At 43.9% G+C, this 24,274-nt stretch overlaps 1 long non-coding RNA gene across 1 annotated transcript in view; it reads left to right on the top strand.

Moving 5' to 3' along the window:
- Positions 1-9,665: 9,665 nt before the first annotated feature.
- The window catches only part of LOC117199719 (uncharacterized), a 106,358-nt gene continuing 91,749 nt past the window's right edge, over positions 9,666-24,274 (top strand). The window contains exon 1 of the long non-coding RNA XR_007474876.1: positions 9,666-9,817. This is a non-coding gene — a long non-coding RNA (uncharacterized LOC117199719). The remainder of the gene's footprint in view (positions 9,818-24,274) is intronic.

Here is a 24,274-nt window from a genome sequence, read left to right on the forward strand (position 1 = left end):
TCATCTTCTTTATCCATTCATCCGTCAGTGGACATTTAGGTGGTTTCCATGTCTTGGCCATTGTGAATAGTGCTGCTATGAACATAGGGGTGCATGGATCTTGTTGAATTATGGTTTTGTCCAGGTGTATGCCCAGGAGAGGGATTGATGGATCACCTCTCAACCTGTGGGTCTTAAAGACACCCTGAAGTTTATCAGCTCACAGTTCTGGAGGCCAGAAAGCAGCTGGTTGGTTCCTCCTGGAGGTTCTGAGGGAGGATACATGCCATGCCTCTCTCCAAGCTGTTCCTGACTTTCTTCCCTTCTTTGCAGCCAAATTTCCCTCTTACGACAGGGAAACCAGTCCTCTGATTAGGGTCCCCCTCATCCAGCACTACCTCATCTTGATTACATCTGCAAAGACCTGTTTCCAGATAACGTCTTATTCAGAGGCACTTGGGTTTAGGGCTTCACCGTATCCTTTATGGGGACACAATTCAATCCATAACAATATTCCTCAGCTTTTCTTTCCACTGTCACTCCTGGAAAATACTTCTGATCTTTTGCCTCCGATTTCACCCCAGGAAATGAGCGCAAAACTCATTGCTTAGAACACAGGAAGGGTTTATTTTCAATTAGAGAGTGAGTATATAATGTGTAACGGCTGTGGAATCTAAAGAATGAGAACAACGCAGAAACGGAAGGCTAGAAGCATTTGATGCCTACTCTCAGGTCCCTGAAGAAATATCCATCTGTGTCCTCCCGAGATGCGAGTGTTACTGGTCTCCCCATTCTGAAAGGTAATCATGGGCATTGAATGGCTTTTCCCCCCAAGCCTGTGCTTGATTACAATTTTAGAGAGGCTGGCTTCAGTCAAAACAGTCATAAAACTCAAGTAGCTGCTCTGAAGTACCATCTGATAGCCTTCATGGGGAAGGATGCTTTAATCAAGAGTGTCACACTGAATTGTGAGGAAGAGGCACTGAGAATAACTTTTACAACTCGCTGTGGGCTCGGGAGTCTGACTGAGATGCTGAAGAGAAATGCCTTTGAGAATTGGCAGTTTGATGGACATCCACAGAACGCTATGGGATACAGTGTTGTTGATCGGAATCCCTGATTTATTTGTGGGGTCCTAAGTGTGGTAAGGACCTGGTTCCTCAGAGGACATCTGAGTTTGATTTGGGGAAGCAAATCCAGACTCGATCAAGAAGAGAAGTGAGATCTCTTACATGTAGGATTCAGGAAGTCTGATTTTTAGGATTCTAAAGTTCAAATTCACACTCAACTGGGTCTGTTGACTTAATTTCCTTTTTATGGTCACCCTCTGTTTTAGTTTTCTAGGGCTGCTGTAACAAAGGACTGCCCACGGGGTGGCTTACAACCAGCCGCATAGCACAGGGAGATGAGCTCGGTGCTTTGTGACTGCCTGGAGGGGTGGGATAGGGAGGATGGGAGGGAGGGAGACGCAAGAGGGAAGAGATACGGAACATATGTATAACTGATTCACTTTGTTATAAAGCAGAAACGAACACACCATTGTAAAACAATTATACTCTAATAAAGATGTAAATAAATAAATATCATCTCACAGTTCTGGAGCCGACAGGTCTGGGATCTTTTTATCCAGGATTTCCACAAGGAAATATATTTATTTTTTCTTTAGAATTTGGCTCAAAACAGTAACATAAAAATATTTACATTAAAATAAATTGAGATGTGATCATTTACGATATATAATAATTATGTTGGAATATATTTGCCTTTCCGTGAATTTAATATGGTTTTGTTTTTTTAATTAATTTTTATTGGAGTATAGTTGATTTACAGTATTCTGTTCGTTTCTGCTGTGCAGCAAAGTGAATCAGTTACACATCTAGCCATTCTTTTTTAGATACTTTTCCCATATAGGTCATTACAGAGTATTGAGTAGAGTTCCCTGTGCTCTACGATAGGTCCTTCTTAGTTATCTATTTTATATATAGTAGTGTGTATATGTCAACCCCAATCTCCCAATTTATCCCTCCCCACCTCACCCCCTGGTAACCGTGAGCTTGCTTTCTACATCTGTGATTCTATTTCTGTTTTGTAGATAAGTTCATTTATACCATTTTTTTTTTTTTAGATTCCACATATAAGCAGTGTCATATGATATTTGTCTTTGTCTGAGTTACTTCACTCAGTATGGCAATCTCTAGGTCCGTAAAGATTTGGTTTTAGATTCAGTACCATCCTTCTGAATATTTGGTATGAAACTTGATAGGAATAACTGATGTCAGTGGGGCTGAAGCTCAGGGTAGAATCCTTCCTTGCCTCTGTCTGGCTTTTGCTAATGTCCGTTAATCCTTGGCATCCCTTGCGTCGTAAGTGCATCACCCCCATCTCTGCCCCTGTCTTCACAGGGCTGTGTGTCTCTTCATATGGCCCTCCTCTTATTAGGACACCAGTCATATTGGAATATGGACCCATCCTAACTGAACTCATCACATCTGCAAAGACCCCATTTCCAAATAAGGTCATGTTCTGAGATGCTGGGGGTGAAGACGTAAACATATCTTTTTTTTCGGGGGGGGGGGCACCATTCAAATGATGACATATAAAACAACCCGATAAAATCCAATCAACTTTTGCAACTTTGGTGAACAGTATCCCTATACTGCCTTCCCCAATTACTCAAGCCCATATTCACAACACTGTTTTTCAGAAATACCCGTACAACTTAACATCCAGTTAATGTCTAATCTTTTCCTGATGTTTGTTTTATTCTTTGATAGAGAATGCTCACTTCTTCAAAAGAAGGAAATATATTCTGATGGGAGTTTTCTACTCCCCTAAGTCCTAAACAAACAAATAAACCAACAAGCAAAGAAAAAGCATCTTTTTTTTAAGAAATGTGGGGTGAAAAACGACTAGTATAAGATAGTCTGCTGGTTGCCACAGAAAATATAATGCAGCATCCTTTGATTTGTTCACTAGTGGTCCCCCTTGTGAGATGACGAGGTAGATCGTCTCGTAACTCATGTACGGTTTCACCTGTTAAACAACCTGCTGTTTTTCTTAAAGCCAGTGTGGACGCTCCATTGGACAGTTCTCAAATCAGGGCAGTGCTAATATGGCTTCTTGCTGCTGTTTGCTCTGCAAAGTCTCCACGCTCAAACTGGCTTCTTCGGCAATGGTGTTGATGAGACATCTCCTTGCCTCTAGTTCACACTTAAGGAGTCTAGTCATCGTTCCATGGGAAAACAAGATTTCTGGCCGCCCTTGGTGCGCCCAGAGGGAAAGCTGATACCTTGCCTCTCTGCTGAGTTTCCCAAGTCAACGGTTTTCCTTATTTCTAGTTTGACAATTATTTATTGTGTGAAATATCTAGCACTGGGATAACCACAGTGAATAACACAGACATGATGCTATGATCCAACCTATTAAGGAGTTGGCGTCTTGCGAGGGAAGGATGGCAGAACACATAGCATATTATAAGTCAGAAGACTCACGGAATACCGTGGCGGTCCAGTGGTTAGGACTCCGAGCTTTCACTACCAAGGGTGCAGGTTTGATCCCTCGTTGGGGAACTAAGATCTCACGAGCCATGCAGTGAGGCCAAAAAAAAAAAAGAGACTCGGTTCAGATCTAGATGCTGGTATTAATCATCGAACCGTCCATACTTCTGTATGTGGATCATAATTCTGATGCCTGTCGAGTGAAATGTTGTAAGAGTTGACAAAGGAGCCCATGAATGGTGAGGCCAGTAAGAACCAACTGGTCTTCCGTTGACTATAATGAAGGGTACACACATCTGCAGCAGAGAATAGGGATTCCTGTATCTACCAAATGGTCCACCTTTGCTGATTGGGGGGTGGCCACAGGCTTCTGGTGTCACAACCTGCATTTTCAGAAAAGAGTATGTGTTTGGATGTGATGCATTAGAAAGAACAACTCAAGACTGGCTGTTCGTCTGGTCATGGTTTTATATGTGGGTTTGGAAATTTCAGCCCAGTTTCCGACGGGAGTTTTCCACTCATCTGGCGTGAGCCAGGGGTGAGAACAGATTTGCCTGGTAGCTCGGTCACCAATGCCTTCTGTTTATTTCTGGGTGTTGTCTGGCCTGTGTCAACAAGATAAGGCCTTGTTTCGAAAAGGGCCGTTTATCAGAAGACGAAGCGCAGAGGTGACCTTGGAGTCCTCCCTCCTCTATTTCAGAGTAAAGACTGCTGGCCTGTGAGTTTGTTATTTCGTTCACGGGTTCTGGTGAACTGAAACGAGATGGGGACAGCAGTGGGGTTCAACAAGGGGCCAGTACAGCCAGCCCCTGTGCAGCGAGCCTTTCTCTGCCTCACGCTTGCATGTTCCTTCCGGCTTTGTGATTTATGAAATATAATTATCTACCATTCCAGGAACATATCTCTGAGTAAGCTCCATCACATGTGACCCATAGGAAAGCAGTGGGAGTTTCAGTGAGGTCGTATAACCGAGCAGGACCCTACGGGGCCTCCTGAGAACAGACCCCCTGACCAAGTTGTCTGCCTGCCTCTTGTTTGTAGAAAAGCCTTAGCCCCCTAGGCCTTCCCTGAATTCCAAAGAATAAATTTATTCAGAGAAATGAGAAAATCCAAAAACAAAGGGAAACAGTCAAGCAAGACCAAATAATAATAGTTTAGCCATTAAACAGAGTCAAGGACCGTTAGTTCCTCCTCAAGGGCTATAGATCTTATTCTGAGCCACATCCTGTGAGCTGACTTGGAGATACTGAAACCCCACCGGGTGGAAGAAGTGAACTACGTGACGACCAGACTGTAGTCATGACATAAGCTGCCACAATTCCGAGAATTGGCATGAAGGAAATGGGAACAAACCGACCTTGGAACTGAAGGTTGTTAACTGTACTTAAAACAATCAAGATGACGGTGGTCAGACCACCGCATGACCAATTTCAAGATGAAGGTCAGAGCTGACTGTGCTGTTTCCGCATGGGGCCCCCTCCCCATCTGTGCACCCGTGAAACTCCCCTTTAAAAGCTCGTCCCACTGACCAGCAGGGAAGAGTAGGTTCCACCTTCTCCCCAGGACTGCCAGCTTGCTCCGTAAAGTTCTCTTTCCTTTTACCTGACACTTGTCTCTCAATATTGGATTTTTGAGTGACCAGCAGCAAACCTCAGTTCAGTAACAGCAGTAAGAAGAGAAGCAGAATTATATTGGAAACTAAAGGCAAGAAAACGTTGTTTTAAATTGAAATGTTAAGATGTTAACGGATATTACACACATGAGTGAGATGAGTCTTTTGACCATAGAGACAATGGACGTGGCCAAGAGTGATCCAGGCATTATGTGCTGATTCAGGTATCAGTTCATATGCTTCTTTGGTAGAAACGCATCAGAGGGCCGTTTATCAGGCCGTGATGAAGAGAAGAAAACAAATGCCACGATGAACCAAGGGCCAGGGGTGTGGTGTGGGAGGAATGGTTCTGAACCTAAATATTCCACACGCAAGCAATGTCTCCATCACTACAGCATCTGGCAACTCAGATCTCTGTGCTTTTGCTCATGGCCGGAAGCATGGGTGTCACTTATCCGTCTGAGAAGGCAGGTCTGCCCATGCTGTCCTGATCAAGTATGAACCCAAAGTTGAGGAAGGGTGAACAGAATTGAAGACCACGTGTGATGCATGGGCTGAGACTATAAACCTTACAGTATAAGGTCATCGTGGTAATTTGGTCGCGTATATGAACCTTCCTGAGCTTGTAGACTTGTCATGGTGGGAGCCAGTGGTCATTTCAGGGGTGAGAGGAGAGCATTTTAGGGAGAGTGAGAATGACTTGTAAACTATGAGCTCATTGACCTGCTGAACCTGGACACATGTCAGGGATACTGTAGTCTGATTAACGGGGCTCATGCCTCTGCTTGGAATTTTGGATCTTACTTCGATATTATGCCCCGGGCACTTCAGAAGGTGATAGAGAAGTTCCACAAGAATCAGCATCACTGCTTAAGATACCACTTAAGGGGCCTCCCTGGTGGCACAGTGGTTAAGAATCCGCCTGCCAATGCAAGGGACACGGGTTCGAGCCCTGGTCCGGGAGGATCCCACATGCCACGGAGCAACTAAGCCCGTGCGCCGCAACTACTGAGCCTGCGCTCTAGAGCCCACAGCCACAACTACAGAAGCCCGTGCGCCTAGAGCCCATGCTCCGCAACAAGAGAAGCCACCGCAATGAGAAGCCCACACACCACAATGAAGAGTAGCGCCCGCTCGCCGCAACTAGAGAAAGCCCGCGCACAGCCACGAAGACCCAACGCAGCCAAATAAATAAATAAATTTATTTTTTAAAAAAAGACCCAATGCAGCCAAAAAATAAAAATAAATAAATAAATAAAAATACTGCTTAAGAGACTCTTACTTTCTGGTGCATGGCCAGCAACTTAATTAATTAATCTTTGAATGGAAAACATTATAATAAAATGAAGCAATAAACTTGCTGGACACAAGTTTGCAAGTTAAAAAACAAAGAGGTTTGAGAAAACCTTTATGGAAAAGAAAATGGGTAAAAGTGTGAGGTGATACACGAATGTGTATCTGTGCTTTAAATGTAGAAGGTAAGAACAGAGTGATGACAAATGGGTAGGTTTGAATAAAACATACCGTCGTGTAGTATATATATAGATATATAGTACAATCTATAATACAACATAATACTATAACGTAATAACGTAATGTAACACAGTATAACATATTAAAATTCAACTGTATTGTTAAATGCCTACTTTTGCTAGGCAGTTATCGAGGTACTGGAGATAAAATAATAAACTGAAAAGAAAAAAAAGTCCCAACACTCAGCATTAACCTCTTAGTGAGATAAGACCCAAGAAGTAATAGATAAATTAAATGATTTACTTATAGAGTATCCTAGAAGTTGATGGGTGTTGCGTAAAAAAGAAAAGCAGCGTGGGATGAAGAGATTTGGAAGCGCTGGGGAGCACAGGGTATTGCAGTGTGAGATAGGATTATCTATGATTGTTTTGTGTTCCTAGGAAGTACTTGGGATCATTTCCTTGAAACGTGTTGGTCTACGAGCAGTTCTTGTTGAATTTGGTAGATGCTGGATTCTGTGCTGAGTGCAAGGGTTGCAGAGATGAATAGACCCCCGTATGTTTGGCTTTTATGGACGCAGCGTGTACTTTTGTGGACTCGCTGTGTACTTTTATGAACTTGCCACGTAGTTTTGTGGACTCGCCGTGTACTTCTAGGGACTCACCATGTACTTTTACGACCTCACCGTGTACTTGAGCATTCCTGTAAGCACACATCCTGCTCTGTTTTCAGCTAACAGTGATACACAAGAGGGTGATCTGCATAGGACGGTGTAGGAAACTGAAACATTTACTTATTCCCTGTCACCTCACAGGGCACAAAACATATAAAACATATTCACAAGATTTAGCCAGCCTCAAATTTTTTTTTAAAAAAGAAAAAGGGTGAAGCGTCTCTGTGGTACAGAAATACACATCAGAGAGCAGACCCGGTGTCCTGGGCTTGTCTTGACTGTCATTTAGAAGACAGATAGAGGGGACCGCTGGTTTGACTTTGTTGTGGTAACGACGTCTAAATGTCCTTCATGACCAATGGGGAAAAAAGTCAGGGTTCTTGGGTAAAACCATTGGCTGGGGTGAGGAGAGTTCTCCAACCTTGGGAAAGCTGCCTCAGTCAACCAAAAAGAAATGCAAGGAACTTCGAACACATGATGCTCAATGAGAGAAACCAGGCATAAGAGGCCACACGTTGTTTGATTCCATTTATAGGAAATGTGCAGAACAGGTAAACCCATGGACAGAAAGCCGAACGTTTTCTTTTCTACAAATCAGGTTAGGGCGATATCACTGTGATCTTTAGGAGGAGATTCAAAATCAGCATCTTCAGACAAAAAAGCATTCAGCTGCATTTCATAGCTCCTTCTATTTCCTGAGAATTTTAATGCCGATATAGTCCTTAAATGTGTATTAATGTTTTGCTGTCGTTGCTTGCGCTTTTGGTGTCATATCCAAAAAATTGTTGCCAGCACCAATGTCAAGGAGATTTTCCCCTGTGTTTCCTTCTAGAATTTTTATGGTTTCAGGTCTTTTGATTAAGTCTGAGTGCCGGACAGGGGATGAATGGATAAAGAAGATGTGGTCTGTATACAGTGGGGTGTTACTCAGCCATAAAAAAAGAATGACATTTTGTCATTTGCAGCAACATGGATGGACCTTGAGGTTCAGAAAATCTCTGATTCCTGTTCACAGAGGGAATGAAGGAAGACAGTGTCTTTGGTCAGAGAAAGCTCAAAAAAATATTGACCGCGGAAGACACATCTTATTTCTGGAGCAGTCTTGATGGAAATGGACATCCGTGATGTTTTCCCAGAGTAGCTGCCTGAAGACATATATAAAGAGAAAGCCATAACTTTCATATGGTTTTTCTTATGGTTCCATGTCTCATTCTCATTTTCCTCCAACTAGGTTAGCAATTTTCGTCTGTCACAATTTATGTTTGAACCGCAGTACGCTCTTAGAATCTCTCCTTGAAATCGTTCAGTCCTCTCTTATATAATCCAGGCAATACCAGTGTTGTCTTTAGTTATTTATTTTTAATTTTTATTAGAGTCTAGTTGATTTACGATGTTGTGTTAGTTTCAGGTGTACAGCAAAGTGAGTCCGTTATACATATATGCACTCTTTTCTTTTTTAAAGATTCTTTTCCCATATATGTCCTTACAGAGTATTGAGTAGAGTTTCCTGTGCTCTACAGCAGGTCCTTATTAGTTATCTATTTTATATATAGTAGCGTGTATATCTCAATCCCAGTCTCCCAGTTTATCCCTCTCCGCCCTTACCCCCTGGTAACCATAAGTTTGTTTTCTACATCCGTGACTCTACTTCCGTTTTGTAAATAAGTTCATTTGAGCGTTATCTTTACTTAGATCTCTAATTGTGATGGGACATTTAACGTTCTGGCTGAAGCAGGAATGCACCCTTTAAATTCGCCACTGAGGTCACTGGGGGGGCGTAAGAGTGAGAACATGGGTTGAGGTCTGGAGGTGAAGGGAGGTAGTTATGTGGTCAAGAGCTGTGGAAGGGTAGGAAACAGAAGATAGGTTATGAAGGAAGCACCCACTTTGGAGGCTGGGAAGTGACTCTATCAAGACACTGCTTCAGAATCAGCAAGACAATGTTGTGTCTGTTTCTTTCCTCAGTCCCAAGAAAACCCTGGGACCATATTCACCACAGAAGGAAATACAGCGTTATTACAATTGCCTCTGATTTATAAACCCCCAATCGTAGCATTCTTATTTCAGAGTAAAGTATTTCCATGTTGAAGCAAGTAAATCCTGCAATTTTATGGAAGGAAATTCTATCTGGAAATGTGCTGTTTCTTTCCTTCCTTCCTTCCTCCCTCCCTCCCTCCCTCCCTCTCTTCCTTCTTTCCTTCCCTCCTCCGTCCACTTACTTTCCTTTTTTCTTTTTTCTTTTTGGCAGAAGATAAGGGTGAAAGGGAATTCAAGTAAATCTAGAAAGTGGAAAGTGGAAAGGTTGGAAGTCCTTTGGTGCCAAATTCCATTACCAACACAGCTGCTTCAAAGTGAAAGAAATGAGATCCAAACTCAGGGATTCCCAGAAGATTCAATTTACGTGCATTAATATTTCAGGGTATGTCTTCAGTGGCGTGAAATGGAGGCATCAGGACACACGTCGCCTGCCGTGTATTAATACGGGATGGATGGCTTACCCCGCACCTTTGACAAATGCAGCCCCGAATGTGTCTCACTCCCTGCACCTGCGTGGAATTGAAAAATCTTGGCGTAGAATGTAAGGTATTGATAAACTTGTTTCTCTTAAAAAATAATAAGAACTTTTCTCAGCGTATAATGAAAGTTCTCAGTGCAGGAAAAAAAAAGACCTAATGTGCGGCATGGTGACTAACATTAATAAAACTATATTGTATACTATCTGAAATTTGCTAGGAGAGTAGGTCTTAAGTGTCCTCACTCCCCCAAAATGGTAACTATGTGAGGAGATGGGTATATTAGTTACTTTGACTGTGGTAATCATTTCACAGTGTATACATTTATCAAAACATCATTTTGGAGCCCTTAAATATGTAGCATTTTTGTTTGTCTCAATAAAGCTGGGGGGGGGGGAAGAATGCCAAAAAAAATAAGAATAAGAATTTACACAATACGTAGTAGTTTAGAAACACCTTCACGTATACATGTATACATATATAGATATGATTTTATTTTACCGTGATAGTTTTCTGAGATGAGCAGTGAAATACTGTGAGAATTTGAGATCAGAAAATGGAGGCTTTCTTTTTTTATTGAAGAATAGTTGATTTACAATGTTGTGTTAGTTTCTCGTGTACAGCAACGTGATATATATATATATATATATATATATATATATATACACTTTTTCAGATTCTTTTCCACTATACAATAGGTTATTACAAGATACTGAGTAGAGTTCCCTGTGCTCTACAGTAGGTCCTTGTTGGTTATCTGTTTCATCTGTAGTAGTGTGTATCTGTTCAGCCCAAACTCCTGATTTAACCCTCCCCCCCGCAACCTTTCCCCTTTGGTAACAGTAAGTTTGTTTTCTGTGTCTGTGAGTCTGTTTCTGTTTTGTAAATAAGTTCAAGAAAATGGAGGCATTTAAAGTTTATTTGACCCGCCTAAATTTTAGGAAATATTGAATGGTGATGTAGAGGTCCATAACCAGGGTGTATTTTCACCACATCACAGAGGGTATCAGTAACTGATTCGAGCAAAGGAATTCCGTGTGATTTTGGTGTTGGTGTTGGTTTTACTTTGGATTATAGGCAGTTTCTCTTCTCAGGCTGAAGGATTCTCCTTAGAAAAGTTGTCTGTTCTTTGTTTTCTCTCCTCTATCTGTAAAGCTCTAATTAAAAAGAGCTTAGTTAATCAAAGACCTTCTTTCTGCTATTGTGTACAAATCACAAATTAATTAGGCAAAAGGCGATTTCTAGTATCAAGTGAGATCAAACTACAATAGTTTTTCATCCGTGGGGCTGCATTTAGAAGGGCTGATAGCATCCCCGGCTGTCCGGACCACCATCCCCCGGGGGCATCCTCTTCTTATCGCCAAGCACCAAAGCAAAACCGAGATGGCAGAGTCATTGTCACCTCCAAGCTGGGAGTCTCCACTTAACTTTGTGGAGTTTATAGAGAATCATATGAGTGTACTGTTTAAGAAAATAAGGCACCATCAGGTCCAGAGGGTCTTAAACTTTCATGTGCACCAAAATCCCATGGTAATTTTGTTCAAATACAGGTTTCCATTCAGCACGTGTAAGAGCTAGAGATGGTGATTTTTTTTTAAATTTTTTGGTTTAGCAAAAAAGCTCTTTGAGAGGTTGATGCTGCCCGTCCAAAGGCCACTCTTGGAATAATGAGAATCTTTGCTGGACCCCCCTCATTTTATACTGGAGGATTCTCATCTCCAGACCAGATGGTCCACGGAAGGTTTCTTTCAATCCTTGCTTAACTGTAGCACTTCCCAATCTGACTCTCACATAGTGATTATGTGATGATAATATGTATATTATATATATATATATATATATATGCACACACATGATAATGATATACACACATACATTCATACATGTATCACAATATATTAGGAATATATGTTTTATATGTATTATACATTCACACATATGTATATATCATAATTTATGAGAAATGGAAATGTATCTATTATATGCATTCTATATACTATCTACTTATCTATCATCTGTCTATCAACTATCAACTACCTATCATCTAGCTATTATGATCTATCTCTATTATATTATCTGATCTATCTATCTATCTTCTGTCACCTATCTATCATGATCTCTATCTAATCTATCTGTTATCTATCAGGATCTATCCCTAAGCTATCTACCTATCGTCTATCCATCTTCTGTCATCTATCTGTGAGTTGTCTGTTCAGCAAGGATAGATTGTAGCTATAATGTGACATTTTTTAACATTACTACATCTTCTTCCTTTCTTTTCTGCTTGGCTTGAGGTTCTTCCTTGGAAACAATTTCTCCTTCTCTCTTTACATCTCTTCCCATTATATACAAAAAGAAAAACACGGTTGTGTTTTCTTAAACCCTTTTTTCTCTTATTTCATGGATATTGATCCTCCTTTCTTTAGTGAAATCCTGGGCAGTTGTTTTCTATCAACTTCAGCACAGTCTATGAGAAAGAGATTAGTGTTTCTCAACCATTTCATTTTTCATGTAATAATGTGGATCATGGATATATAAGAATCCCATTTTGGAGGAAGGTTTTCTCCCCCCAGGCAAGACCAGTCTCTAACATGTTTCTCTAGCTTCTTGACTGAAATGAGAATTGTTACCATTTTTTTTGAACCTTTTTAAACAAATTGAGATATAGTTGCTGTACAGTGTTACATGTTACAGGTGTACAATACAGTGATACACAATTTTCAAAGGTTACACTCCATTTATAGTTATTATAAAATATAGGCTCTCTTCCCCCTGTTGGACAGTACATCCTCGTAGCTTATTTTATCCATAATAGTTTGTACCAAGAATTGATACTTTTTTTATGTATATATCTTGGACCATATTTGGAATCTAGATGCTGATTCAAGCAACTTGAGTCAAGAAAACACAGTTCAGCTGTCATTGTATTGGAAATCGTGCTGTCCCTGCTAATACTTTGGCTGTTCTCCTATCTCAGCTTCTTGTTTTGAGAAGTCACAGGGACCTTTTTCTTTTTTTTAAGCACTAAATGCTAGAAATCTAGGAACTTCCTTGAAACCAACTTTAAAGGTGCTAATTTTCTCCCACCAAGTGGGCTGTGTTGTGGCCAGTAAATTTGTCCTTAGGAAATGGTCTTCTTTGTTATTTTTTTCTCTTTTTGGCCCATTACCCCCTAGAGCAATTCTGTGTGATTGAACTTCCCGTGATGCTGTGACTGTTCTACATGTGGGCTGTCGGATGTGGTCCCTCTAACTGCCTGTGTCTCGTGAGCATTGGACATGTGGCCAGTGCAACTGGGGAATTAAACTTTTATTTTTTATTATTGGGGTAAAATACAGCATCAAATTGACCATTTTTGCCATTTCAGAGCGTACAAGTCACTGGCATTAAGTGCATTCACATGGTTCTATAACCGTTCCCACCATCCATCACCAGAACTGTTTCATCTTCCCAAATTGAAACTCTGCCCCCTTTAAACCCTAATACCCCGTCCCCTTCCCCAGCGCCTGACACCCACCATCCTACTTTCCGTCTCTGTGAATTTGGCAACTCTAGGTGGCTTGTGAAAGTGCAGCTTTACAGTGTCTGTCCTTTCGTGTCTGGTTTTTTTCACTTTGCAAAGTGTCCTCAAGTTTCATCCAAGTCGTAGCCTGCGTCAGAATGTCCTTCCTTTTTTAAGGCTGAATAATATTCCTTTTCAAGGCTCATATGCTTGGCTATGGTGAATAATGCTGGTATGAATATAAATGAACAAATATATGTCCAGGTCCCTGCTTTCAATTCCTTTGAGTATATACCCAAAGGTAGAATTACTGTATCGTATAGTAATCCTATGTTTAACCTTTGGAGAAACCACCAAGCTGTTTTCTACAGCAGCTGCACCATTTTACAGTCCCACACGGAGCTGAATGTTTCATTGTAATTTAACTTTTAATAGCCATCTGTGGCTGACGGCCATTGTGCCTGACAGCAAACATTGAGTTTACTAAAATAAAACCTGAAATGAATTTTTCACCGACTTGATACAGGTGAGAGACGACAGGAGTTTGGAATCTGCAGTGATTACAGTAATAATTATGGCATCCGTTAAAAATATTTGGACTGCTGATCAGGCATCTGTTTTGCATTTAAAAAGTATACAAGCCTATCTTGAAGTTTTAGGAGTCCAGGTAGAGAGACATTGTAATTTGGATACATTAATGCCAACCGTTACTCTAAACACTGTTCGGGTGTCTTCTGGAGTTCAGTATAGGGATGGTATCCTGGCCATACCTGTTTTTGAGGCCACCCCAGGTGAAGAGTTTGTGCAGGTGTGTGTGGGAAATTCAAAGGGTACTCATGGCACGGAGGACTCCGTGTTCCACAGCAAGTCGGGGAGGTTAGGAGGGCCCTTTTTGAGAGACGTGGGACCCCAGCTGGAAACTCCCTGTGCTTCTTCCCACTCCTGCCTTCTACTATGCAAATTCCACGCTGCTTCCCCTCCGTTGTTGTTATATTGGAGTCGAGTTGATTTACAATGCTGTGTTAGTGTCAGGGGTACAGCAAAGTGATTCGGTTATACATAGACAAGTATCTATTCCTTTTCAGACTCTTTTCCCATATAGGTTACTAACGAATATTAAGTAGAGTTCCCCGTGCTATACAGTAGGTCCTTGTTGATTATCTATTTTAAATATAGTAGTGTGTATATGTTAATCCCAAACTCCCTAACAATCCCTTCCCCCTTACCTTTTCCCCCTGGTAACCATAAGTTCGTTCTCTAAGTCTGTGAGTGTTTCTGTTTTGTAAATAAGTTCATTTGTATTATTTTTTTAAGTTTCCACATATAAGTGATATCATGTGATATTTGTCTTTCTCTGTCTGACTTACTTCACTCAGTATGATCATCTCCAGGTCCATCCATGTTGCCCCAAATGGCATGATTTCATTCTTTTTCATGGCTGAGTAGTATTCCATTGTGTATACGTACCACATCTTCTTCATGCATTCCTCTGTTGATGGACACTTAGGTTGCTTCTGTGTCTTGGCTATTGTAAATAGTGCTGCTGTAAACATTGGGGTGCATGTATCTTTTCAAATTATAGTTTTCTCTGGATACATGCCCAGGAGTGGGATTGCTGGATCATATGGTAGCTCTATTTTTAGTTTTTTAAGGAACCTCCAGACTGTTCTCCATAGTGGCTGCACCAATTTACATTCTCACCCACAGTGCAGGAGGGTTCCCTTTTCTCCACACCCTCTCCACCATTTATGGTTTGTAGACTTTTTAATGATGCCCATTCTGACTGGTGTGAGCTGATACCTCACTGTAGTTTTGCTTTGCATTTCTCTAATAGTTTTCGATGTTGAGCATCTTTTCATGTGCTTTTTGGCCATCTGTATGTCTTCTTTGGAGAAATGTCTACTTGGGTCTTCTGCCCATTTTTTGATTGGGTTGTTTGATATTGAGCCACACGAGCTGTTTGTATATTTTGGAGATTAATCCCTTGTCAGTTGCATTGTTTGCAAATATTTTCTCGCATTCGGCAGGTTGTCCTTTCATTTTGGTTCCCTTCCATTTTAATGAACTTGACATACGCAGTTATATCTCTCCATATTTGGGGAAAGGAGACACCAGGTAGGATTGAAGGGTCTTCCAGAGAAATGTCCCCCTTGGAGCGCATCGCGCTTGTGTTTGCCAAATCCAAGTACGTATGACCAACATGGGATAAAGTGCACAGAATTTAAGGGGCATAGAGTACGCCCATGTAACCAGCATTCATGTGAAGATACGGGCATTTAAAGTACCTGAGAAGGTTCCCTCATAGCCTCCCCTTCCTGGTCAACCAGCAGCTCCCAGCTTGGTCCGAGTAACCTCTGCTCTGATGCCTGTCCTTGGAGATTAGATCAACGGCATCTTGCTGGAGTTAGTATTGCTGTGTAACAAATATCCCCCTATGTAACAAGTATCCCCCTACCTCAGTGGTTTAAAAGAACCATGTGGTTGTGCCCACAGATTCTTTGAGCCCCAAATCTGGACTGGATGTGGGGAGGTTGGTGTGTCTCTGCTTCAGGATATCTGGAGCACTTGGTCCTCAGCTGGGAAAACTGAAAGCCTGGGGTCAACTTCACAAATGGCATTTGGGGGTGAGATTGCAGGCAGTCTCATCTACTCCCTTTTCTGACCCTTGGGGTATGATAACTTGGGATTAGGAAAATGGATGATGGAGCCCACATAAAGACTCTCCTGGTGGGACAGTCGCTTCATCGTAGTGGACTCAGGATGGTAGAAGGTTCTCCATGGTGGCTCACGGTTTCAGATGAAAATACCAGGAAATCGTAGGGTTGCTGTAACAAAGTAATGCGGAGTGGGTGCCTGACAACCACAGAAATTCATCCTCTCTCAGGATAATGAATGACCACAAACCATGTAGGTTAAAACAACAGGAATTCATCCTGTCTTACTTCTGGGGACCAGATGTCTGAGACGAAGGTGTCCCAGGGCCGTGGTCCCTCCAGAGGCTTCAGGGGAGGGTCCTTCCCGCCCCTTCCAGCTTCTGGAGGCTCTAGGCGTCCCTGGGCTTGTGGCCGCATCCCTCCCATCTCTGCCGCCGTCTTCACGGGGCTTCTGCTCTGTGTCTGGGTCTCTCCTCTTCTGTCTCTTAGAAGGACCCTGTCATTGGGTTTAGGTCCACCCTCATCCAGGAGGACCTCGTCTCAGATCCTTCATCACATCTGCAAAGACCCTATTTCCAAATATCACTTTCACAGATTCTGAGGATTAAGACATGGATATATCCTTTTTGAGGGCCAGAGTTCTACTCAAGGTGGTCACTTCTGCAACTTTCCCTTAGCTGAAGCCACCATGCCCCTGTCTGGATTCCAGGGGAAAGGACTTAAACGCCCCCTTGTGGTGAGATGCAGTAAAATCGCACTGTAGGAGACGGTTCAGTTCCGGAGGTAAAGCAGTGTGGCCTGTTTCTAAACCTTGTGACCCCGCTCAACGTTTGACCTCTGTCCACATCAAGTCCACTGGCCTGCCCTGCTAATGTGTGACATGACGCTGCCTCTGCTTTTTCTGAAGGTTGACATTTTCTGACTATGTTCAAAGCAGAAACAGTGACTCTTTGTATTCCTTGGTCACTCCTGTACTTGCGGATCTAAATATCCTGACGTTTGTTCAACACGCTCTGATTTTTTTTTAATTAATTAATTAATTTATTTTTGGCTGCGTTGGGTCTTCGTTGCTGCACGCGGGCTTTCTCTAGTTGTGGCCAGCGGGGGCTACTCTTCGTTGCGGTGCGTGGGCTTCTCATTGCGGTGGCTTCTCTTGTTGCAGAGCATGGGCTCTAGGCGCGTGGGCTTCAGTAGTTGTGGCACCCGGGCTCTGTAGTTGTGGCTCACGGGCTCTAGAGCGCAGGCTCAGTAGTTGTGGCACCCAGGCTTCAGGATTTGTGGCTCGCGGGCTCCGGAGCACAGGCTCAGTAGTTGTGGCGCACGGGCTTAGTTGCTCCGCGGCATGTGGGATCCTCCCGGACCAGGGCTCGAACCCGTGTCCCCGGCACTGGCAGGCCGATTCCCAACCACTGTGCCACCAGGGAAGCCCCAGGCTCTGATTTTTAACTGAAGTATTTCATCACAGCTGTTAATAGATGCTTCTGGCTCTTAGTTATACTGTTTCTCCTTTTACACTGGTTGATTTAGCATCTCAAGATGTGAAACATAATCACACACAAGTTTATCCATCCATCCATCCATCCCTGTATACACACAAATATGTTTACAGGGGCGGGGGGAGAGAGAGAGAGAATTGACAGAGCTTTCCACGCTAAAAAATTTGTGTTGGGAGGCTCCTTTCTGTATTTCTGAAGTGTTCATTTCAGTGCTGGCGTGGAGAATTCGACATAGCATAATTGACTTGAAGGTCATTGCTGCATTTTAATAATATGTTGAAGAGAAGTCATCCAGCTGATCAGATAGCAGTAACACCCATTTAAGAGGGAAAATAATCGTCTGTGAAAACAAATCCAGACCGAAAGAGCTCTCTTTTGTGAGTCCTCTGCATTCAAATTGCTTGTGTGTGAGCAGAGATAAACATGGCTGGCCTTTCACGAACACAGAGGTGCTCCCCAAATCACGACCCATATCGTTAAAGGACCTAACAAATATTAGAGAGAAGCAGGGTGATCGTCTATCAGAATGCAAACTTCTCCAGAGGGTGCTGACTACAAAAGCCGTTTCTTTTCATATTTGCTTCTGTTCTGTTAGAGCGTGGGAATCGGGGAATTTCCTTTTCAATACCACCCTGCTCAAGTTACGAAGTTGTGCTTTGCTTTTGCTAGTGTCTCTCAGAATGAAGAGGAAATTAAATCTACGGGGCAAGCAAGGCTGCAGAGGTGTTTCTGGGAGGTCCCCTAAGGTGTACATGGACCCGAGGAGATAAAGAGATACCAGCTGAGGCTGTTCAAATTAATTCCCGATGCAGGCAGCTCAGGGTTGACCGTAACTTTGTGTGACAGTCTGCTAGGGCTGCTGTAACAAACTATCGCAAACTGGGTACCATAGACCACAGAAATGGATACTCTCGCAGTGCCGGAGGCCAGAAATCTGAGATCCAGGTGTGGGCAGGGCCGCGCTCCCTCCAGAGGCTCCAGGGGAGGGTCCTTCCCGCCCCTTCCAGCTTCTGGGGGCTCCAGGCGTCCCTGGGCTTGTGGCCGCACCCCTCCCGTCTCTGCCTCCATCTTCCCGGGGCTTCTCCTCTGTGTCTGTGTCTCTCCTCTTCTGTGTCTTAGAAGGACCCTGTCATTAGATCCAGGAGGACCTCAGCTCAGATCCTCTGAGGCGGATTCCAGCCCATGCCTCTCTCCCAGATTCTGGTGGTTTGCATCACCCCAATCTCCAACTTCATCTTCACGTGGTGTTCTGCCAGTGTGTCTGTGTCCAAATGTTCTGTCTTATAAGGACACCAGTCCTATTGTATTATGGGCCACCCTACTCTTATCTTAACAACTTACATCTGCAAAGACTGTGCTTCCAAATAAGGTCACATCCACAGGTACTGTGGTTTGGTCTTTGCGATGTATTTTGGGAGAACTGTTAGATTCTTAGCCGCATCGGGGTGCTCACAGCTGGAATGATCGGTGCCCGTGGACAGTGTCCTTGTGCTGGAGTCCGTCTATGAGTCAGTGGCTGTCCTTTGCTCATGCTTCGGAGCCAGGATGATCCAGGATGGTGAGCTGGATGGGTCCTTCCAAATCTCCTTGCCTATCACGGACTGGGAATCCCCTGGTCCCTCATTTCCATGGCCAGGATGAGAGAGATGATATGAAAAGGGTAAGACACAAGCTTCTCTGCTCTTCCTTTTCTCGAAAACGTACCTACTGTCCGCCCAGGCTCTGAAATATTCATAAAGAAAAAAAAAAAGAGCTATTACACTAAGTAGAGCAGCTAAGGGAGCTCGGGCAGCTCAATAATAAACAGAAGTATGTCCAGGATCTCGAGGAATGCACAAAGACCGGCGTGTATTTGAACTTCTGCAGGGTTTATAAATGTATTTTCAAATGCATGGTTTGGAAAAATGTCCATACGGATATATATATATATATTTTTGGTCATGCCACGCAGCATGCAGGATCTTAGTTCCCCGACCAGGGATCGAACCCGTGGCCCCTGCAGTGGAAGTGTGGAGTCTTAACTACTGGACCACCAGGGAAGTTCCCAGATATGTATTTTTCCTTGAATGAGGAAACCACCAGTTTCCTCATTTTTGGTGTCTGTGCTTCGGAGTTCCTTCCACTGTGTCGACTGAATAGTAGAGCAGCTTCCTGTCTGCCCAGCTATGGCGATTTCATTCATTTGGTAGCGTACATCACCTTCCTTTTCACTCGTGGCTCCGTAGGGCACACAGCTCCTTGGTGAGGGGGTGTGAGACGGTAAACCCTAACCCTATTTGGATGTATGTAACATTCGGGAAGTTCCCTGCACACTGAAGTCCTACAAAGTTCAGATTTTGCTTAGGGTTAAGTGAAAAGTGATGGAGCTGGAATAACAGGTGGGCACAGATGCAAGATGCCTGTCTTGTTACTCAGTTTTGCTTTCCTCGTCTGTTTACCTGGGGCCCTCATCTCCTTGGGAAGATTCTTTCTCTTTCTTCATCAAAGTCAGCAGGTAATTATTCTGTTAATATGAAGACCTGCAGCCTAGACCGCCTGGCTTTTGACAGCTGGAATCACTCCTGAGGGTGTAAGCCTGCTCCATGTCTCCTGTTGAAAATGTACACCCTTGAGTTTCTACCCCCCCTTTTTTTTTTTTTTTTTTTTTTTGCTGCATTGGGTCTTCATTGCTGCGCGCGGGCTTTCTCTAGTTGCGGCGAGCGGGGGCTACTCTTTGTTGCGGTGCATGGGCTTCTCACTGCAGTGGCTTCTCTTGTTGTGGAGCATGGGCTCTAGGTGCGCGGGTTCAGCAGTTGTGGCACGTGGGCTCAGTAGTTGTGGCGCATGAGCTCAGTAGTTGTGACTCGCGGGCTCTAGAGCGCAGGCTCAGCAGTTTTGGCGCACGGGCTTAGCTGCTCCATGGCATGTGGGATCTTTCCGGACCAGGGATCAAACCCATGTCCCCTGCATTGGCAGGTGGATTCTTCGCCACTGTGCCACCAGGGAGGTCCCGTGAGTTTCTACTTTTATGAGCCTTCTTTTATACTTCTTTGGATTGGCCATTCTTTTCATATTCAAAAAAAAAAGAGTGCATCTTCAAACAAATACGTTTTAGAAATTGTCAGCAAAATTGGCATCCTGGTCAAACACATAATAGTTTCTACAAAGAACAGGGTGTTTCAACTGTATGTGATGGAGTGTGCTGTCATCCAAAGGGTTTACTTATTCACATCTATCGTTACTGAGCCTGGAGTACAGAAGAGAGAAAGCAGTGGCAGGAAAGGAGGAGCGACTCCACCGTCAAAAGCTTTCTGGTGCCAGCCCAGGACCCTTAACTGCTTGTTTATGGGAACGTACACGGATGTTAATTCCAAAATTTAAATGAATTAACGCTGCTGGTTGTTTCGCAAAGCTGACTTTTCGTTCATACAACTTGTCCACACCCCTTTCCCAGAACCCTCATTTCTAAAACTTGTGTGTGTGGTGTCCGGAATGGTGTCCCTCCCCCCTCCCCCCTCCCCAAGAAAGACATGTTCAAGTCGTAATCCCTGGCACCTGTGAATGTGAACTCTTTGGACATAGAGTCTTAAGAGATGGAATCAAGTTAAGGTGAAGTCACTAGAGTGGACCTTAATGCAATATGGTTGATGTCCTTATGAGAAGAGCAAAATAGGGAAAAGGTAGGTACGGGAAGAAAACAGCCACAGGAGACAGAGGCAGAGATGGGAGGGATGCGGCCACAAGCCCAGGGACGCCTGGAGCCCCCAGAAGCTGGAAGAGGCGGGAAGGACCCTCCCCTGGAGCCTCTGGAGGGAGCGCGGCCCTGGGACACCTTGACCTCAGGCTTCTGGTCTCCAGGACTGGGGGGAGGATGGATGCCTGTGGTTTTAGGCCCTCAGTGTGTGGTTATTAGAGCCGCCCTGGACTCTGCTATAAAAAATAACACTCTTTTTCTCTCACCGTGCACCCCTACCCCCTCCCTCTGGTCTCCTGAAACCTGCCCAGGTCCCTGGCCCCATGCCGGGGAGCAAACTCACCCTTCCCATAGGGTGCCTGTCCCACAGGTGCACAGGGCCGCTCTGGAACCTGCCGGTGGCCAGCCCAGGCTTGGGCTGACTTGCCAGGTTCTGATTTTTATCGTAAACCCTTCTGTGTAAATAAGAGTGTGCCAGGGCCAAGCCCATCCGTAGCCAGAGCTGATGCTCCCACGAGAAGCCCATCTTTCCAGGTCCAGGTTGTTGCAGAAAAAGTTTTGTAGTTGCTCTCTCTCTATATATATCACAACACACATATGTATTTTTATGTAGATATATAAATGCACGACATGTATATATTTATATACATATGTATGTCTAATATACCACACACACAAATATCTTTATATATTTATATATAATCCTGGGCTGACACATATAATTTTCTTTTTGAAAACAATGTCCTACAATTTAAAAGTAACTCAGTAATTTAACTTTAGTAAACTTTACATCTCTAATTAATCAGTTTTATTTTGAGATGATTGTAGAATCGCATGCAATTATAAGAAATAATGCCAAGGGACTTCCCTGGCGGTCCAGTGGTTAAGACTCCACGCTTCCCCTGCAGGGGGCACGGGTTCGAGCCCTGGTCAGGCAACTAAGATCCCACAAGCCGCACGGCACGGCCTAAAACAGAATGAAACAAAGAAATAACGTTGAGAGATTCTTGTGTGCCCTTGACCCAGTTTCTAACACCTCAGGCATCTTGTTGTTGGCATTGATTGTCTTATTTTTGTTCAGTTTGAGATCTTCCTGCTTCCCGGTTTGATGAGTGGTTTTTTTTTTTTTATTGCCTGCTGAACCTTCTGGACATTGTGATAAGAGAGTCTGGAACTTAGTAAACCCTGCTGTTTTAGGTGGCTTCCTGTGACAGCATTACGACCTGGGAGGTGCGGGGCGATGTCTAGTTACAGCCAGGTGGGTGTAGAAGTCCGGGTCCCCTACTCAGCCCCCACTGACACACAAGGTAGAGATGCTACTTGGTACTGGTCCTTGGAAGTGGAGTTCCCACATCCCCATTAAGCCTCCCCAGTGCCCCCCTGGGTGGCAGGGGTAGGAGTACATCCCTGCTGCTTCCCGAATGGCCTCTGCTCACACCAGTGGTGGTGGGGAACCTCATTCATTCTGGCTGGTGGTGAAGTTCCTGATCCCCACTGAACCTCTTTTGACACCACGCCAGTGCAAATGGGACAGGATACCCCATTAACTGCCGGGTGCCAGTGGGATTCCAGGCTCCCCACGTGATCCCCCAGTGGAATCACCGCTAGGGAGCTACAGTTTGGCAAGCACAGACGTCTAGACACCCCACTTTCACCCAGGCCACGGCTTTTTGTGTAGTGTTTGCTCTTTCCTTTAGCGCACACACACACACAGAGTTTGGCCCAAAGGAAGCCCCATGAAGGTGGCTCACAAAGGTCCTCTCTGCCTGCGTCATCGGTTATAATCATCCAACTTGCGGATTCCCTGGAGGTAAGCCATTGTTGGGAGAAACTGCCTAGGTAGCCTGGTACATAGAATTCTGTGATTCCACACACGTGCCCGTAAAAACCTTAGCGCTTAGTAACCTGGGGTTTATTGTGAATGTCAGGTTCTCAGGTGCCCGTCAAGAGCTGGTCGCCTAAGCAGGTCCTTCTGAAGATGGTAACCTCAGGCGTATTACTGTAACGCTCTCGCGAGTGAGCATGTATTCCAGACACTATACTGCCATCTCACCATCTTGCGTTCACTCTTCTTGGCCCGCCGCGTTGGACAAGGACTAAAATTAGGAACTGTTGACCATGAGGAAGTCTTGGGTCTCTTTCAGCTGCACTGCTCAGAAACCCCAGATCCACTGTCATCGGCAATTTAAAACCTGAGTGATCCCACATAACCAGAAGTAGCTCAGGCTGAAGGATGTCTTTGATGTTGGCAATACCTTCCATGCTTCCCCCCTGCCATCCTAGGTGTTGGTTTCCACATCTGGCTCTTGCCAAGATGGCGGGCACAACTGGACATGGTACAAACTTTCTCTGTTACCATCCTTAGGGTCTTCTTAGGATTGTGGAAATCTGTCATAGAATCATCCCAGTAGCCTTCCTGTCCTGTCTTTTTGGTTAGAATTTGGGTCTTGTTACTCTCCGTTCAGTTCCAAAACCGAACTATGGGTGTAGCAGCCTGATTGACTTAGATGGAACTGAATCTACCCTCTCCCCCTTTTATTCCCCCTTGGGGATGGGGATGGGTTCCAGTTCCATGAAGCATTTATCCATGTATGAAATTGGGGTTGTGTTTTCAAGGAGAAAGGGAGGAGGAGGATGTATAGGGTATCAGCAAGGTCTAGGACACTGAGATACTCGGGGGCCACATCTCTGCATCACCTGTGAGGAAAGCCCTGCTGTAGATTCATTGAACATACACTCAACAAAGGTCTTAAATCAGAAATGGATTCAAGGTTATTTGTATTTTTAAACCGTCCCTCCACTGCACTCCTTAAGGAACGCCTCACACCTCTTGCATCTTACAAGAGTCTCAATGAACTTCTTGGGAAAACAAGGCCTTCTAAGGCCCTGGAGTTCTGAGCTCGTGTCTTTTACATGCTTCCCACTCCGCTTATGAGAAGTACACTTGAGTAAGGAAGCCGTCTCCGTGAGTTCTCAAAACTTTTCTTGGATCGATAGGCTCAAAGTAGCAAGCATGCCAATTCTTTTTTTAAAAAATTTCTATTTATTTATTTCTAGCTGCACCACGCAGCTTGTGGGATCTTAGCTCCCGGACCAGGGATTGAACCCATGCCCCCTTCATTGGAAATGCACAGCCTCAACCACTGGCCCTCCGGGAAGGTCCCTGTTTGTTATTCTTGAGTCTCACATTACATTGATGTAT

This window comes from Orcinus orca, chromosome X, assembly GCF_937001465.1.
Source record: "Orcinus orca chromosome X, mOrcOrc1.1, whole genome shotgun sequence".
In the NCBI taxonomy this organism is placed as follows: Eukaryota; Metazoa; Chordata; class Mammalia; order Artiodactyla; family Delphinidae; genus Orcinus; species Orcinus orca.